The 12,098-nt window shown below is 61.2% G+C and overlaps 1 long non-coding RNA gene across 2 annotated transcripts in view; it reads left to right on the top strand.

Moving 5' to 3' along the window:
* Window positions 1–4,546, top strand: part of LOC125122412 (uncharacterized) — a 46,441-nt gene extending 41,895 nt beyond the window's left edge. Inside the window, exons 4-5 of one of the 2 annotated variants that reach the window (XR_007133779.1) lie at window positions 1,015–3,527; window positions 4,060–4,546. This is a non-coding gene — a long non-coding RNA (uncharacterized LOC125122412). Of the gene's footprint in view, window positions 1–1,014 lie in introns of both variants that reach the window. The other variant, XR_007133780.1, reaches the window with a different exon arrangement.
* Window positions 4,547–12,098: the final 7,552 nt, after the last annotated feature.

Below are 12,098 nucleotides of genomic sequence, written 5' to 3'. Positions count from 1 at the left end.
TCATAATTCAACCTATAATCAACACAAGGATTTTTTTTTTTCTTTTTAGGGCCACACCCACGGCATATGGAGGTTCTAAGGCTAGGGGTCAAATAGGAGCTGAAGCTGCCAGCCTACACCACAGTCACAGCAACACCAGATCCGAGCCGCATCTGTGACCTACACCACACACAGCTCACGGGAAAGCCAGATCCTTAACCCACTGAGTGAGGCCAGGGATCGAACCCGCATCCCCATGGATACTAGTTGGGCTTGTTACCATTGAGCCACCATGGGAACTTCCAACATAAAGACTTATTAATTCTGCTGAGTCTTTAAAAACCCTGTGTGATTTATGCTTACAGCACATCTAAATTCAGAATCTAAATCTTAAAAAAAAAGGAAAGAAACTAAAGCTTTGCCAGAAATTATTGCTTGCACTTAAATTTCGTAAGAAAAATATTCTTGGCCTCGCCTGCAGCATACGGAAATTCCCCAGGCAGGGATGGAACCTGCACCGCAGCGCCAGCCAGGGCCACATCCGGGCCTTAACCTGCCGCGCCTCAGGGGACTCCATCAATTTCCTAAAGTTTATAGTCAAAAGAGGACACCCATTTACCCGAGTTATTTCAAACACATTTCAAAGTTGTCAGTAACTGCATCGAGGATAGTTTAAATTGTTTAGTCTGACTCAGAGATGGATAAATTGCTCCGGGGCTGCACGTGGCCCTGGGTGTCAAAGGCCATGTGGGCAGCCCCCTCCTGCAGGCAGCCCGCCTGGGTTAACAGCCACAAGGTAACTTTATCAGTGTCCCAAGGGACAAGCAAGGCGGGGTGGAAACAGATGCCTTCCACCACCAGCATAGCACCGACAGCAGGAAGGCCCGTGACCAGGAGCCAGCAGGGTGAGCCCCGGGACCCAGGGCAGCCTGTCCGCCCACCTCATGGGCCCTGGACCTCGGAGGAGCCCAAACGGGGGGGCGGGGGGTGCCGTCCCCACAGGCATGTTTAGATCCTTGCACACCTTGTCCACAGGCTGACTGTTTGTGGGAACGTGGCCTGGAATCCCCTGGCGCGGGAAGCCCCGTCAGCCTGCGCAGGTCCCTCAGTCACGTCTCCTGCGGTTCTGGACGGAGCTGAGCTGAGCCCAGGGGCTTCTGCCCTGGGGCCTTCGGGAACCTTCCCGGAGACGGACAGTTGGACTCTATGTGCTGGTGTGGCACGCGCACAGGTGTGACAAACACCCCATCCAGACACCAAGGAGCTTCGAGGGGCAGCGGCCCTCCTCCGTCGGAGAGAAGGCAATAGTCGGATCGGTGGCATCTGTAGACCCTGACGCCGACGGCCTCGCCTGTGAGGCTAAGGTCCCGCCTCACGCAGGCTGCTGGCAATTACGTTTTCTCCTCCGATGACCTAATTGATGCTTCACGCACTTGGAGATTTGCCCGACTTCCAGGTGCTCTGAAAAGGCGTTTCCCCAGGGCGGGGCTCTGGGGCCCCTGAACCCGCTTCAGGAAGTGGCTGGGGTTTGCCGCGCTTTCTGGAAGGTGTCCGTGCATCTGAACTCGGGACTGAGCATCTGCACCTGTCACAAAGGGCTGAGCTTCTCCTTGGACCCTGGCTTGTGTCCCCAGGACAGTCTCAGGCCCAGCTTTCCTGCCGCCACAGAGTTGGGCAAGTGGTCCTGGCAGAGGCTCCCGGAGCCCATGTTGCTCCTGCAGGCTGAGAGCAGCCAGAAACGCCTCTCGCAAACGCCCCCAGGGCAGAAACATCCTTGCTTCCGGGCCCAGTAATTTTCCAGAGCAAAAACTTTCCTTTCAAGGGGCAGGAAGGGCATTCAGTCACTGACAGCCTAACTAGAAACCCTTCTGACCAGAAGTCACCACCGCCCGGAGCGGAAGCCCGGCCGTGACTCAGCAGGATGAGGGAAGCAGGCGGTTGTGGTGGGGGGTGGAGGCAGCCTGGGGACCGTGGGGGACAGCGCTGCAGCGCCCCACCCTCTCCGGGTGCATCCGGACCCGTGTCAGGTGGGGGCTGGGCGGGCTGGCCGCCCCCACGGGTCAGACCAGCTTCGTTGTCTCTGGCCCCACGTGAGCAGCCTTGACCGCTGCAGAATAACCGGGGCAGGAGGCTCGGGTGGGCAGAGGCTCAGGGCCCCAGGGTAAGAGAGGCTGCAGAGGTGCCCGGCTCTTGTTCCAGTTTGCTGGCAGCATATGGGAGTGGGGGGCGTCTGGGGGAGGGTCTGAGGATGGAGGCTCCTCCCACTCGCTCTGCCCATTGACAGCAGCCGTGTGTCTCAGCTCTGCCGGCTCCCCCCAGAAGAACCCTGAACCGGACAGAAGCAAAGAGAGGTTCAAAGAGAAGGCTCCACCCAGAAGCCAGAAGCCCATGTCCACCTAGAGGGCACATGGCAGAGGGTCCCCTCCCTGCGCTGGGAGTAAAGGGCCCCCCTGGAAAGTGAGATTCAGGTGGGAGCCCTTGGGATCAGCAGGTGTGAGGCTCCCCTGCTCCCCGCCCCCCACAACCTGGGTCCCTGCCCCACACCCTCAGGGGCCGCTGGAGCCGAAGCCCCTGGACCTCGGGTCTGCTCATCACAGCAGCACAACAGGGCCTTTGTTGGCCAATACACCTCTGAACCCGGCTCGGCCCCAGAAGGACCAACACAAGACCGTCTTCCAGGCAAATTCTGCAATTCTGTATTTGGATATTTTTAAGGGAAGTTCTTTATTAGTATCTAAATATGTCACTATTGAAAGGGGAAATGCCCATCGAAACCACACCTCTGCCAGCTTTACCAGAAATAGCAGATGAAGCTGGAACCTGGTGCCCTAAAGGACAGCGCGAGGCTTTTAGCGCCAAGCCCTCGCACGTCCAGAGGGGCCAAACTCTGAGTCTTTGCAAGGAGCCAACAAGGGGGGGACAACTCGGACTGTGTCCCCACATCCCCAAGGCCCTGCTGGCCACTGAAATAGAGTCCGTGGAGCCCACGGAGGTCAGCAGGGCCCAGGCCCGCGGGGGGGCCCCGCTTTGCTTTCCTTCCCAGCCATAAGGGCGAAGAGACGTGAAATGCAAACCCCCCACTTGGGAGCCTGGTTTTTCATGACACCCCATCTCCCCGCTTCCCGTGAAGGGGAACAGAAGCCCAGAAAGGGATTCAGGGACTGGACCCCGCAGCCCCGCCCAGGGCCCGGGGCAGGGTCACCATCTGGGGACCAGAGGGCATCCGACGTCCTCGACTGTCACCTTGGAGGGCCGCTCTGTCACCTCGCACAGGGAATGGCCCCTGGTTCCCACCCCCGGGGTAATGACTTCGCACTGTGTAGATCAGGCCGAAGCAAAACAGGACACGGAAAGGCCCTCGGGCTGCCTCCACCCCCACCCCCGGCTGCCAAGGGGCCAGGACAATAGCTCTGCAGCTGCCGGGATCCATTTCCTTGTCCTGCCAAGGGTGTGGTCCGTCCTGGAATGCCAGGCCACGGCCGGCCCGCCTGACAGGGCGCCGTCCTGGCCAGTCCAGGCTTAAGACCCGGGGATCCGGAGCCAGGCAGGTGGGTCACCAGGGACTGGGAGGGACCTTATCCACGGGAGGTGGGTGGGGTGTCGCAGGCAGGACCTCGCTGCCCCCAGGCCATGTCCCCAGGCCCGAAGCCACCAGGACTTTGCACAGAGAGGCAGCAGGGCTAAATGTGGGGCATGAGAGAGGAGGGGCTGCCCAGAGCTGGGTGCAGGGTGCGGGGCTCTGGGCGCGGGTCCCCGCGAGGATGAGGGTGGCAGGTGGCCCTCCTCCTACAACCTGGCCATTTCCGGCTGCCCTTCCCTCCTCACTCCAGACAACAGGAGGCCCGCTGAGGCCTCAGACCAAGGATCAGGGGCTCAGGTGAGGAGGACGTAACAGGAAGAAATCAGAAGCTCCACTTAAGCTTCTTGGGTGCTGCTGGCAGCTGCCAGGGTCACAGGGGTGCACTGACGCCCCCTCCCCGCTCCGCGTCCTTCTCCTCTCTGCCAGCCTCCACCCCAGGCCCAGGCCCCAGATTGGTGCCACCTAATTTCCACCGATGATGTCCCGTTTCTCGCCTCCAGGCCTGTCTGTCCGCAAAACCCAGAGCTGTGTGTCCAGCTGCCAACCCCGCTGTCACCTCCAGGTGTCTCGCAGTCGTCTCTGGCCCAGATCTGCTCTCCCCGCCTCATCTCACAGTTGCCTCGCCCTTACCTGTCCCATCTGCGCCGAGAGCAAGTCCTGGGCCCTGCCCCCAAAGCAGCTCTCAGCCTGCTGCCTGCACACCAGCCCTCCTGCCCTCGTCACTGCTTGCCCAACCTCCTCGTGTTTGTTCTGGTCCCCTGCGCCCATGAATCTGCCACCGTGTGATGACACATGCCCTGAGGACACGCTTGGGTCATGTCCCAGAGCAGTTGAATCATCTCGGGGGCGCTCCGTCACACTCCAGATGGAGTTCAAGCTCTTGGCCGTGTGCTGGGAGGGGGGCTGGCGCAGGGAGGCCCTCCCTATACCATTGTCACCACCGCCGCCACCGCCGCCACCGCCACCACCGCCGCCACCGCCACCGCCACCAACCACCACCGCCTCCACTACCGCTGCCGCCGTCAACCGCTGCCGCCATCCTCAGAATTCTCCCACAAGACGAGGGAGAGTCGCCACAGCAGCGGGGCCCTGGAAGAAGGGACATTCCCAGCCAGTACTGTCCCTGTGGGTATGGCCCCAACAGAAGGAAGTTAACCCTCCCAGGCCATGTGGAGACACAGTTAATGACGGTTACAGGGAAAATAGGTATTAAACACTCTTGGGTTTTTCCTTGATCTGAGGCTGTGAGTCACTTGTCACCAGAAGTTGTGTTAAGCAGGCAGGGCAGCCCCCGCCTCGCTCAGCCAAGCGTGAAGCTGCCATCTGGAATCCCGCCTGGCACAGCTACCCCGCGCCACCGCCTGCAGGCGGGTTCTGGCCTGTGTCTACACCTGCACGCTTCATTCAGCCTCCAACCACTCAGGGACGCGGTCTCTTCAATGTCTCCGTGTTTGCGAATAACCTGCTATGAACACCGGCGTGCAAATACCTCTTCAAGCCCCTGCTTTAATTCCTCCTGGGGGTAACAGGCCCAGAAGCAGAATTGCAAGATCTTATGCTAATCCTCTTTGGGGGGCTTTTTGCAGAATCGCCAGGCTGCCTTCCACAGCGGCTGCCCCGTTTGAGGTTCCCGCCAGCAATCATGTGGGCATATTTTAAAAGGCCCCAGAGGGCAGAGGGGGGCAGGTGGGTGTGCTCTTGAGAAAGGCTGAATAAATTCCCTGGAAACTGAGGTCCTTGCTACCACTGGGCCTCCCCCAGCGGCCCCGGCCCACGCAGGAGCCGGGCTCCCACGTCGCTTGCAAACTCAGAGAGAGCAGGAGAAAGGAACCGACTAAAGCAGAGCGGCTGCAGCTCGGCGGGGGGGTGAGGCTGGCGAGGGTCAGGGAGGGGGGCTTCCGGGGAAGAGGATGGGCTTGCCCAGGGAGGGGCGGCTGCCTCGGGGCGGGTCCTCTGGAGGGCCCAGGCACCCCCAGCCCAGCCAGGGGAAGCAGCCAGGAGAAGGGAACTTCCCCGTGAACAGCTGAGCCCAGCGGGGTGGCCAGCCGGCCCGGGCACCGGTGGGGGTGCGGGGGCAGGCGGTCGGCCTCTCTGTTCTCTGCCTCTGAGAGCTGCGGCCCCCAAGCCATCAGCCTGGTCCTCCCCCTGGGTACTTGGCCCTCTGGGCACTTGGCTGGGCCCGCCCCACTTCCAGGGGAGGCCGCCTCTCCTGGAAGTTGCACCCCCACCCACCCAGGAGGGTGCCCCCAGAGGGCACAGGAGCCGAGTGGGGCACCCTCTGTGCAGGTTCCAGGCCTGGCACCCCGGAAGCAGAAGGAAAGGGGTGACGGGTGGAGCCTGGCTTGGAGCCGGGGAGATGGAACACTCCTGGCGGGAGGTGCAGACACCCCAACAGGGATGGGGGAGGGGCAGGGGGCAGGGTCGCGGCCGGGCCAGAACCCAGCGAGGTGCTGGGCGGTGGCACCACCAGCCAAGGGCAGGAAGAGGGGCGAGAAGCCCTGCAGGTGAGGAGGCGGGCCGGCGCCTCCAGAACCTCGAGACGTTCCCCAAGAGCGCGAGGAGCAGAAAGCTGGACCACACTGGTGACGGGGAGGAAAGGTGGACGCCGTCTCGAGCTGCATGACATGAGAGTGGCCGACACTGGCCGGGGCCCGTGGCCACAGGGACACGGAACTCGGCCGCTGCGAGCACCGTAGGGCCGGGAGCCAGTGGTCCTCCTTTTTCAAAATATCCTTTAAGGTTATGACGTTGGTTCCGCAATAAATAAAATGTCTGGGACAGACAGAGGAGGCAGAGAGAGAGAGAGACACAGACAGAGAGCCAAGGGGGCAGAAAGGCTGGTGGGGGAAGGTCACGGGGCCTGAGGAGGGGCGTGGGACGTCCCCGCCCAGGGGTCTGGGGTCTCCAGGGAGCCCTGGCGGTGGGGCCCTGGGGAGGGCAGAGCTGGGACAATGCACAGGGTGTGGACGGCGGGCGGAAGAGAGAGGCTGGTTGATATGTGTGATGCGAAGCAGGAGCCTGTCTGCACGGCCCCTGGCACAGCCCTGAGCTGACATGGAGGAGGCTAGCATGGCACAAAGGCACCCGGATCTGGCCAGGGGGCCAGCGGGGACGGAGGCAGGCGGAGGTAACAAGAGAACCTGCATCGGAGAGCCGGGGGCAGAACAGGGGAAAGCGAGTGACCTGAGAAGGACTGGGTGCTGGTGGAGGAGCCACGTCGGGCTCTGTCTGAAGCAAGGCGTGGACGCAGGAGAGAGCAAGGCAGAGCCCTGGGCCACCTGGAGAGGCCCGCCGGGACACCTCCTGGGGAGAACCGGGAGGACGGCTAGTAGGGACACAGGTTTGGAACACGTGGACAGAGAAGAGAGGTCAGCCTGGGCCCCAGCAATGCCAGATCAAGGCCAAGGGGACGGAGAGGGATGGCAAAGAACCGGCCTTCCATGCCTCGGAGGGCGGGGGTGTGTGTGTGTGGGGTGTGTGTGTGTGTGTGTGTGCGCGCACACAAGTTCCCAGGGTGTGGCTTCTGGAGGCGGGGTCTCCACCAGACGAAAGCGAGTGGTCTGGGGGTGGAGCGGAGAGGAGCAGCTGCAGCATGGGGGGCGGGTGGGCTTCATGTCAAGAGGCAGGTGTGGAGTCTGCACACCTGGAGGATGGGGGGACCTGGCCGAGGCACGGCCTGCCCGGGTTCAGAAGTGACCTCAGCGGGTCTGCTGGCCCAGCTGGGAGGTCTGGCAGGGTTTGCAGGAAGGATTTCTGGGGGTGTGGCTGCAGAGAGGGGGTCCTGCAGGCCTGGCCCCAGCCCAGGTGAGCAGAGGAGCAGGGGTGGCTGTAAGGCCTTGCTGAGCCCAGAGGAGGCCTGGCGGGCCTGCGCACACGGGCACCCTGGGCCCCCGGAGCCACAGGGCACCCCACTTCCTGCGGCGGGTGGAGACATCTGGGGTCCGGAAATTGAGCCGACTCTCTGAATCCCCTCTGGCTCTCCGTGTTCCTGGGGATAACGGAACATTCAGGCCTCTCAGTGGGCCAGAAAATCACATTTCTACTCTGGAATGAGAAAATGAAAATTCGCAGTGGGGAAGGGCCCAGCTCCTCCACGAGGCGCTGGCTGCCGGCCACCCAAGCATGAGGACATTGGGAAAGGCTCCTTCGCAGCCTTTAGATATCATGCACCCTCTCCGAAAACTCATTCGAATCCGCCCGCCCACGGGACTGGCCCACTGGACCGGCCGGTTCAGGGCAGAGCAAGTTGGAACAAGCTGGACAGGGTCCTGGTGGCTGCCCGGCTTCCCGGTCCCGCAGAGAGCAGACGCTTCCCTGGCAGGGAACTTAGCGGCTGGGAGGCACCCCTCTTTCTTTGCTCCTGGGCTCTCTCTCCTGATATCACACCCCCCCCGGCCCCCGCCAGCAGCCCTTCAGTGACCTCGGCCCGGCCGCTCTCCACCCTCTGCTCAGGAGCTGGGAGAGAGCCAGGCTGGCCACTTTGCCCCCAAGCAAGCCTCCTCGGGGGCACACATACCCTCTGGCAAAGCCCCGGAGTCTCAGCTGGTCCTCAGAGGGTCACCCCAGGCTGAGGGCCTCCCGCGGGGCCTTCTCCCTGCTGGCGGCACTCGTTCCCAGACATGGCAGTTCTGTCTCCTTGCAAACTCAAGGCCCTCCCAGGAGTCAGTCCCATGGGGGCTGGCGAGCAGCCACCTCCGCCTTCGTCCTCAGCGCCTGCCTGGCTCTCCCTCCTGCAACCTGCAGGATCTCCCACCCGCTGTGACCAGAGCCAGGGCTGACCCTCCTTTGCAGCTGCTCCCTTCCAGCAAACTCCCTGCTGAGAACAGCTGGCCATGGGGCAGTGGCTGCCACCTGATCGCAGCTCTGTCACTGAGTCGAAGCCCCCGACTTGGCTTCTCCTTTGGGATTCTGTCTCGCCTTTTCCCCGGGAGGGCTCTCAGGCCTGGGCACCTGTTGGGCGGATGGAGCGGGGCTGATCAGGACGTCTGGCCTTGGCTGCCCCTCCGAGGGTTGAAAAAGTCCTGGATGGGGTGGGTCAAGGGCTCAGGCCACTGCCGCCCCAAAGGCTCAGCTGGTCCTGGTGACTCAGTGCGTGCGGTCAGTAGGAAGGGGCCATTCCAGGTTCTGGGACCTGATCAGGCCATTCTGAGCAGAGGGGTCACTGGGAGCCTCTTTACAGGGCTGCAGAGCTCAGCATCCAGGGGTGAAAAGAAGAAAGGGAAGAGGTTCTAGAAGACTTCCTGGAGGAGGCGGGGTAGATTTGCATAGTTGGCAAAGGAGGAAATTTTCAAGGACATTGCAAGTGCAGAGGCACCGGGGTGGGGGGTTGACACGCAGTTCCCCCCCCCCCCCCCGGCCCCCGTTTGGGGCAGGGGGAGGGTCCAGGCTGGAGCGCACAGGGCAGAGGGAGTGCTGGGAGGGTGGGGCCAGCCATCAAGGGCCCCAGAAGCTGGTGGGAGCACAAGCACCAGGCCAGTGGGGGACTCAGGACAAGGCCAGCGAACAAGGCAAGGACCCAGGCGGGAGGGGTGCAGGGGGGCCCAGAGGCCGAGGACACCTCACAGCTCCTCTGGGGGCCTGGGTCTGTCCCTTCCCGGGGTGTTGTTCCTTCTTGCTGGTTGGCATGAGTTGCAGGACGTGTGCTCCTGGGGTTTGGGGTGAAGATGCCACGGGCAGGGTCTCAGCAGGGAAAGGTCCTGCCTGCTCAGTTTGCCAAGATTCTAACCAAGTAAAACATGGGACCATGCTCAAGCAGCACCGCAAATACCTGGTGATAATTTGGGGGTTTTTTTGTTTTACTGGATTTTTTTTGTTTTTGTTTTTGTTTTTGTTTTTTTGCCTTTGCTTTTGCTTTTTTTAGGGCCACACCCGTGGCATAAGGACGCTCCCAGGCTAGGGGTCGAATCAGAGCTGCAGCTGCCATCCTGCACCACAGCCACAGCCCCACCAGATCCAAGCTGTAGTGTGTGGCCACGCTGCATCCTTGACCCGCTGAGCGGGGCCAGGGGTCAGACCCACATCCTCACAGACACTATGTCGGGTCCTTAACCCCCTAAGCCACCATGGGAACTCCAGGTGTGGGTAATTTGAATGTTTGCATTTCATGTCCTTAACACAAATTCCCCTCCAAACACTGCACTCTCCTCGGTCAGAGGCAATTTGAGGATTTAGGAATAACATTATTATGCACTACGGGGGGTGGGCTTGCGTGCGAGCAGCGGGAGGCTTGGCAGGCACCTTTCCGCCTTGTCCGTGGATCTGTGAAGGCAAAGCTACATCTGAGACGCAGGTAATCGCTCACCTGAGGTGGGGTCCTCCTGGGATGGGAGGTCTCTGCCAAATGAACCTTGTGACCCCACCTCCACCTCCAGACGGGCAGGGCGGGCGCCGGGCAGGCCTGGGCACATCCAGGGCCCTCTCTCTGCCTGGCAGATGTTTGCCTCTTTATGGAGGTGGTTGCAGAAAGACCACACAAGTGGGTCCACAATGAAATTCAAATGAATTTTACAGGGAAGTGCTGGGCGGCCATGGTCATGGTCTGGACAAGGGCTGGGCGCAGCAGGCGCCGGGGGCCTGGCGCGACACTTCCTGCAGCCCTGGCAACGCCTGTGCCGTGGAGCCGCCAGCACGCAGTTGGGCCTCTCCCTGCTCTGCTGGGTCTGCCCTCCCTGGAGGTCAGGGTGCCCGGGTGTCCTCAGAGGTCAGGGCTCCAGGAGGGGGCCAGGAGGTCCAGACGCTTTTTCTACCCCGGCCTAATCTCTGACACCGGGCTCTCAGCCATTTCCAGCTGGTGGCTTCTAGAGAGAACACGATGCCACACTTGCCTGCGCAGACGCTAGAGCCCGAGCTGTCACGGGCGGGAGAAGCCAGACGCAAGTGAATGGCAGCCTCTGTTCTCCCACCCTTGGTCCAAAGCTCCCGCTGCTGCCGCCAGAAGGGTGGCCTGTGCTGGCACGTCAGACATGCGTTGCTCTGCGTTGCTCTGCGTTACTCTGTGCATCTGTAACCCCAGGGAGCGCCGGCCCCATCCTCCAGCCTTCGGGAGACTGCCCGGACCCGGCAAGGGAATCGGATTCCCCAGCAGCTGCTTTCAAAGGCCACAGATACTCCAGAAAAGACAAAGACGGGATTGAAACTCTGTCTCCTTGCTGGGGAGACACAAAGAGCAAGGAGCAGTTGCGGGGGCGGGGGGGTCGTGGCCCCGCGTCGGCCCCTCACCGTTTGCCCAGACCAGCCAGCAGGCATCTGGGCCGAGCTGGCAGCATCCTGGCCCGATGAGACCAGCATGTCAGGTCCCCTCTGAGGTTAGCAGGGCAGCGCGGGCGGAATGCAGAGACCCTGAAGACAATGAAGGCTGGCACCAAGGGCTCGTGTGTGCCCAGCATGCCGCTAAGCAGCGGGTGGAGGGCAGGAGGCTGCCAAAGTCCCCAGGGAGAGGTCAGCAAGAGGCCGCGTGGTGTCCAGAGCCATCTGCTCCGCAGCGTCTACACCCTGCTCCAGAGGGGCTCTCCCTCCTAGGGTGCAGCTACGACTTTGAGAAGAGAAGGCACTTTTTCCCACCCAAGGACCCCTGCCACCAAGGACCCTCCCGGGGGCCCCTGGCCTCCCACCCGTGACAACCTTACTCCCCCGTGAAGCTCTGCCTCCTGGGAAGTTTGAAGCACTCTGCTCTGAGTCCTGGGACTGCTCGGACTCGGGTTTTCTTCTTTGGTGCTACCTGCTGTCAGCCCGCACCTGGACTGCCCTGAATAAGGATTCCTCTTGTGGACACGGCGGTCAGGAGAGGGCAACCCTTCACCCAGCCTCACTCTCTAACTGAGCCCGACCCCCCAGCTTTCAGTAAAATCCTCTCTCTTGTGCAAAACAGTGAAATCAGCCTATTTTGTTCCAACGTGTTTTCACTCTGGGACAAGATGTCAATTGTCACTGAGGCGAAATCGACACCTTGGGAAGTCAAAAAAAGGAAGACGAGGACTTCCCATTGTGGCACAGCGGGTAACGAAGCCGACCTGGATCCCTGAGGCTGCAGGTTCGATCCCTGGCCTCGCTGAGTGGGTCAAGGATCGGTGGTGCTGTGGCTGTGGTGTAGACTGGCAGCTGTAGCTCCAATTCGACCCCTGGCCTGGGAGCTTCCATATGCTGTGGGTGTTGCCCCGAAAAGCAAAAAAAAAAAAAAAAAAAAAGAAGAAGAACATTGGCCACTAATATATACGCAAATTTCACCAAAATAGAAATGACCGCAAAACAGGGTTTTAAGCCGTCTTCAAACAGAGCAAACTAGCTGAGCTGGGTCATTTTGGATACCGTGCCTGGTGTTCTGCTTTCCAGGTCAGATCCCCAAATTGGGGTGTCAAGTCTCGCGGGGTGGGGGGGCAGGGCTTTCTGTTTGGCCGTGAACCTGTCCCACGACCTGGAGAAAGTTTCTGTCTCTCTTCTCACTTTGCTGATCTCAGGAGGAGACTCCCTCGCCATAAGGCCAGCTGAGGTCCACGGGGAGAGGGGAGCAGGCAGCAGCTGGCCCATTTCAGTTCTTGCGGCG

This window comes from Phacochoerus africanus, chromosome 3 (genome assembly GCF_016906955.1).
Source record: "Phacochoerus africanus isolate WHEZ1 chromosome 3, ROS_Pafr_v1, whole genome shotgun sequence".
In the NCBI taxonomy this organism is placed as follows: Eukaryota; Metazoa; Chordata; class Mammalia; order Artiodactyla; family Suidae; genus Phacochoerus; species Phacochoerus africanus.
The sequence above is the reverse complement of the archived record's forward strand: the minus strand, read 5'-3'. Positions and strand labels throughout refer to the sequence as shown.